The sequence below is a fragment of the Miniopterus schreibersii genome (genome assembly GCF_964146895.1).
Source record: "Miniopterus schreibersii genome assembly, chromosome: 8".
Lineage (NCBI taxonomy): Eukaryota > Metazoa > Chordata > Mammalia > Chiroptera > Miniopteridae > Miniopterus > Miniopterus schreibersii.
Window position 1 is genome coordinate 80,911,422 of NC_138109.1, and position 6,000 is coordinate 80,917,421.

The 6,000-nt window shown below is 56.1% G+C and overlaps 1 protein-coding gene across 2 annotated transcripts in view; it reads right to left on the reverse strand.

The window, feature by feature from the left end:
• The window catches only part of EXOC2 (exocyst complex component 2), a 193,093-nt gene extending 190,420 nt beyond the window's left edge, over window positions 1-2,673 (reverse strand). Inside the window, exon 1 of one of the 2 annotated variants that reach the window (XM_081143631.1) lies at window positions 2,522-2,673. The gene's annotated coding sequence lies outside the window, so the exon portion shown is untranslated. Of the gene's footprint in view, window positions 1-1,839; window positions 2,304-2,521 lie in introns of those variants that run through there. The other variant, XM_081143632.1, reaches the window with a different exon arrangement.
• Between the last annotated feature and the right edge of the window lie 3,327 nt (window positions 2,674-6,000).

Below are 6,000 nucleotides of genomic sequence, written 5' to 3' on the forward strand. Positions count from 1 at the left end.
TTACATTCAAATTAACTAAAATCCAGGTTTCCCAAGTCCTGGTGTCCACTGTTCTTTCCATTACTGACACCAAGATTTACTGTAAGTGGGAAATAGTAAATAGAAGGAGTTACTAAAACCAAAACTATAAGTAAAGCAAACTGTATGGTCCACCCCAGTATTAAGTTAAAGAATGTACACAAAGTTTTTGAGCAAACCTAATACAATTTTTAAGGGGGGGGAGCCTAATGAGTTTCAAATTCCTGTGTCTGACCTTCAAGTCACTCCATAATTCAAAATGCACTCACCTACCAGTCAGTGGGCCTTTGTTACTGGTGTTGCTGCCCAGATGTTCACCTGCCTTCCCTCTGAAGGCCACATCCTTCCCATCAAGGTCTGACCTCCATGAAGCCTTCCCAATTACTCTACCCCAAAAGATCCTTCCCTTCTCTGAATTCCTGCTGTACTTACACACAATACTAGTTTAGTTTTTAGCTATTCTTTGAGAAGGCAAAAATGCCCCTTCTGAATCTAGGCTCACATTATTTTATTCCCAATGTGTGTCAGGCATATGCTAAAATTGGTAGATAGAAAAATGACTGAGGTTAATCCCTGTGCAGCAAGAGCTTAGTCTTGACAGATATGTAAATACCAGTAATAGCTATAGCCCCTAAGACAACACAGGGATAAGATAAGTGCCAAGTGATTATAGGATTCACTGAGTTGGAAAATTTCAAAGCAGGAAAAACTCTGAAAAATAACCTAGTTTTATGTATTCTCTTAACTATAGGAAAATGGAGACTGAAGCCCAAAGAGGCTAAGTAACTCAGCCCAGGCTACAAGGCAGATTGGTGGTTGCTTTGACTACTAAGCCAAAATGCCTTTTGACTCTCTAATTTTCAAGGATACCTATACCCGTGTCCACAACTTCAAGATTCACAATTTCTATAAATTACTTTAAGTATGTGTGTTTATATCAATAATAATTCTTTTAAAATAACATAAACATAGACTGAATCATGTGATCACAACTGAAAACTACTGCTACACTACTGGATTTCACCAGCCACTCTGGGGAACCCATGACCACATTCTTCGGGTTCTGAGATCAATCGACACTCTAGCATTCTGCTTAGCACCATGGTCAATGCTATTTCACATTCCAATCCATCTCAAAATCCTCCTACTCAACACTGGCCGAAAACTCATCCATTCAATAAACATTTAAGCTCCTACTGTGTGGTCGCTGCTGTACTAAGAACCCCGGCTAGATGAAGAGGAGTAAGCTGGAGAATGGGTGAAAAAATAACTGAGAGGCTAACTGTATGACCAACATTCCCTCTATGGCCTGATCCCGCCTCCGCCTGACCCTAGAAATTGGCCAAAGCCCTGTACTAGAAGACTGCCTCTGTAACGCTTTTCCCCCAAGATTTATACAACAGGCTCTCAAATACCTGTGCAACGGAAATTTGACTTAGCAGGTTAGCAACTGTCTTTTCAAAAGAAAATAGTTCAAAATGACAGTACCGGAAATTAAATGCTTGACAAGGAAAAAAATCATTTTCTGAAACTTCCAATCCTTGTTCCAAGTTACACTGGGCGATTCTCTGCTTAAAATAACAGTTTCTACAGAAACAGAACACTAAGTAGGACGCACACATCGCCCTTCCTGTCACCTGTGCCTGCGCCAGCAGCTCTGAGGCACAGGGGACGCGAGCTCCCGCTTCCCTGCGCCCGTCCTCAGGGTGCGCGGGCCCGGCCCGAGCCCCGCACGCGCGGGGTCGCCCCCGGCTGGCAGGCGGCCCGCGCCACCCGCGCGGGAAGCCGCTTCCGAGGCGGCGCCCCCAACGGTTTCATTACCTTGGGCTGGTTTTTAGAATATTTTTTTAAAGTTTCCTTGTAGGTTTACTCCGATTCGTAAAAACAATGAAACGAATGTTCTCACTTATTAGTATGATTAGCCTTCGGCGACTAAAACGAGCTTGTTTCCATTCAAGACGTGCTCACTGGGATTAGGCGGTGCTCGCTGGTCCCGCGTCCGCGCACTCAATCGCGGGGGCGAGCCCCGAGGCCGGCGCCGGGCCGGACCGCAGGTGCGGGGCAGCTCACAGGCCGGACGGGCCGGTCACGCACCGCTCCGCGCAGGTTCCGCAAGGGCGCCACCCCGCTGGGCCAGGTCCGTCAGGTGGCAGCGCGACGACGGTGACAGACGCCTGGGAACGGCCCGGACGGCCCTCACCGGGGCGGACGTGCGCGGGCCGCGCCTCCCGCCCGCAGCGGCCGCACCGACACAGCCGCACACCGAACGCAGCGGGCACGGCGCAGGGGGCAGGGGGCAGGGGGCAGGGGGCAGGGGGCAGGGGGCAGGGGCAGGGGCAGGTCCGCGTCCCCAGGCCCAGCCCCGCAGGGCGCAGGCGGCGCCCGGACCGCGGCTCCCCTCCCGGTTGGACAGAGGCGGACGACAGACGCAGGCCGACCGCCGCGCCACCCGCCTCTCCAGCAGCGGGCCTGCAGCCGCCGGGCGTGCGGGCCCGACACGTACCTCGGCCTGCCTGCCGCCCCTCCCGCGGCTCCAACAGCGCCCGGGCCGCTCCAGCGAAGACCCGTCGGGCGACCCCAAGCGCCGGCCTCCACTTCCGCCCGCCGGGAGCGCCGAGAGCGTCGATGCGCTGGGCAGCCGACCGCCGAGTCTGCGATGGGCGGGGCGAGGCGCGCGGGGCGGGGCGGGGCGAGGCGAGGCGCGCGGGGCGGGGCGAGGCGCGCGGGGCGGGGCGGGCGAGGCGCGCGGGGCGGGGCGGGCGAGGCGCGCGGGGCGGGGTTATCCGCGCGGGGCGGGGCGAGGTGGGCCGGTTCCCTCCCGGTGCAGCGGCTCGGCCGAGGCCTGGGAGTTGAGGTGACACAGAAGCCGCAGGGCCCCGAGCTGCGGGGAGAACGCCAGTGTGCAGCCCGCAGATCGCGAGTGGCGGTCGTTTAAATCCCGCCAACTCGGCGAGCGCGCCCTGGGCACAGGCGCCGCGTGTACGAAGGTGGATGACAGGCGGTCACCTCGGCTCCGGGTTCGGGGGGCTGGGGCCACCGGGGCATGACAAGAGGACAGGGCATGTCACTTAGGGAGCGACTGCAGCAGTCCAGGCAGGAAAGGACTCGAGGACGCGGAAGGCGGCGCCCGGACAGTGACAGAATACTCCTCTGGGTGCTTCTTGTATGAGCCAAAGGAGGAGCAAGGCCGTCGCGAAGCCCGGCGGGGGCGCCGCGGGCCCGGCGCGATCCCGGCCGCGGGCACGTGCTGTGCGGGCTCGGCCCGCGCGGGGCCCGGGGCAGCAGCCGTCCGCGTCTCTCCCCCGTCTACTCTCCCTGGAAAGCGGGGTATTGTCCGCTGGCGAGGGTTAGAAAACCACCGTGAGAATGGAGGAGCGCCTCCGGGAAAGAGGGGCCTTGTCTGGGGGGATGTGGAGCAAACCCAAGGGAACCGGCAGGTTCCCGGGCGCGGCGGGCCTCGCGTTCCCGCCCCTGGCGCGGGCGGGCGGCGGGGACTGGGCACAGGCCGGGTTTGCCAGGCGGAAGGAGCGGCAGAGGGCTTGGGGCCCGCGGTCGGCCTCACGGGAGGGGTCCTTCTGGCCGACCCGGCGCTGGCCGCTGAGACGAAAGGGCGCGGACGACCAGGGTGATCCTCTCTGAGATGACTGTTTCTGGCCTGTTATCCTGGCTTAATTATCAAAAGTGCCCCTTCTACTGTCAAAAGTGGCCCCGTTTGGACAATATATGGTCACCCTAAAGTCACCCCACATTGCAAAGAGCTGGAAACAAGTGGGGTCAGACAGTTCTCCGAGGCTTAGGAGGGTTCACCCAGCTGGCTCCGAACCAGGTACGTGGCAGGCACCAGGAGCCTGAGCTCGGCTCGCAGTGGAGCCGAGCATCGGGGTGAGTTTCTCGGAAGAGTTTACCTGCCACTGGGACTGTATGTGACCGAGAGTATCCTACCTGCTTCCAGACCAGAAGTTCCCGAGCGCAGGAGCCCGTTGGAGTGACCGGTGACAGCTGAGCGGGAGGAGCACAGCCGTGAAGCAGAGGCCTAACCATGGTGAGGGTGCTGCCTCCTCTCACCCCAAGAGCTCACACGGGCACCACACAGACTTCATCTTTGGCCCATCTGTATGTATCACCCGAATGCCCACCCGAGAGCATCCACAGCAGAGGGGCAGCAGCGCCCAGGATGCCTTGACCAGCCTCTGTCCTGGGGAACCCCGGTGTTTGTACACTGGGCCCTGAATGGAGCAGCCCTGGTGGCAGCGATGGAGCTGCCTCTCAAGGAGGCAGACCTACACGGTGCACCGCCCCCTTCAGCTGCAGCTGCCAGTGTGCAGCCAGCGGTAGTGTGCTTCCCGCTAGAAGACCAGGCAGCTTGGTGGCAGGTTCGTTTCCACAAACCCAGATACATATCCCGAGTCTGGGTTTGTCTTCCTGCCTGCAGGGCCCTGGCGAGCATTGCTCTCTGGTTGCTCACAGTGTTTGGTTTATCATCGTGGAATTTCCCATAATATCACCTGGGACCGGGGACTGCCTGTAGAGTGAAAGAGATATGAGAAAGGGGACAATACCCCAAGATCCGCTTATTCTGCCGTACACCACACCCCCGGAAGTGGGGAGATAGAGCATGACAGAGTGTTAGAACAGCCTCTGAGGCACGGCCAGGGCTCCGCCTGGGGATGGCCTTTCACGGGGTTGGGACGCTGTGCTAAGGGATACCATATATATATATATATATCAGGATGCAGTGTCCCTGATTGAGTCGCAGTCCTTCTAGGGGAGGACGCTCTGCCAGGGGACACAAAGTTCCACTAAACCTAAAGGCCTCTCTTCATTTGGGCTTCTCATATAAGCAACAAAAATCAACCCTTATCATCAGGAGGAAATGGGACAGGAAAGATTATTTCTGGAACTCAGGACTCTCACTGGACATCTTTTCCATGCCTGGTGATATCAGTTAGTGGGCAATGAAGCAACCTGGCAGGACATGGCAACCATGGCTTAAACCCTGGTCTGGGGAAAAGAGATACAGGGACAAAAATCTGGGCCTCTTGATGAAGGAAGCAGCCCAGGCCAGCAGAAGTGCTAGTCGAGGGTGAGGGGAATCTAGAATGGGTGATACAGGGGGGCATAATGGGAATCACTATGGCCTTAAGACCAACTGTAGCAGGAGCCCATAGCTCAACTTATCAGTACCGCTGATGTGGGTGTGACTGGACATCAGCGTGAGGAGTCAGTAACTGCAAACTGAACACAATATGGCATGTGAGGGATGGACAGTAACAGAGGCCATCAGAGCCAACCCATATTTCTCTGCTGGCCCTCGGCTTTCTGAAGCCTGCTTCCTGGGAAAGCCTGCCCTGCGGAGCTCAGGGCTTTCTTCCTGGGTGCAGGGCAAGCGGGAAGCACCGACCAGAGTTCACTGGGCCAGAAGCAGGCTTCAGCCAGACGGGCTGCCTCCCTCCTGCGGTAGCTGGGAGGCATGTTATTCAGTGTATTCCAGAGTTCCCCTTTAGACTGAGCCCCAGCACCCTCAGAAAGACACACCTTTTATTGGCTTCCTTCCCTTTTCTCACCTGGCTTCCCCACACACCTCCTGGTCTTTCCTGCTAGCCCCTCTCAAGTTAAATACTATCCCTTGAAACCATATCTCAGGGACGGCTTCTAGGGAAATCCAGCCAAGATAGTCATTACCATAGACCAAAAACAACCTATACTTATTATGACTCAAATATCTTTATGTGTTGAATTTGCACACCTATAAGAGAAATATATCCCAAGAAAAAGAAGGTGATATTTTGTATGGACACTTTGAGTCCTGGGGCTTAGCATGACTTCGTTTTTCTCTCCCTTACATGGGAAGACATGTCAAAGTTGCTCCAACAAGCAATAGCTCAAGTGTCCTGGGATCATCCATTTAAAAATCAAGAAACATGAGTCAGAGGCCTGGCAGCAGAGCTTGAAAGGAAATGAAGTTTTCTGTGTCCCTGGCAG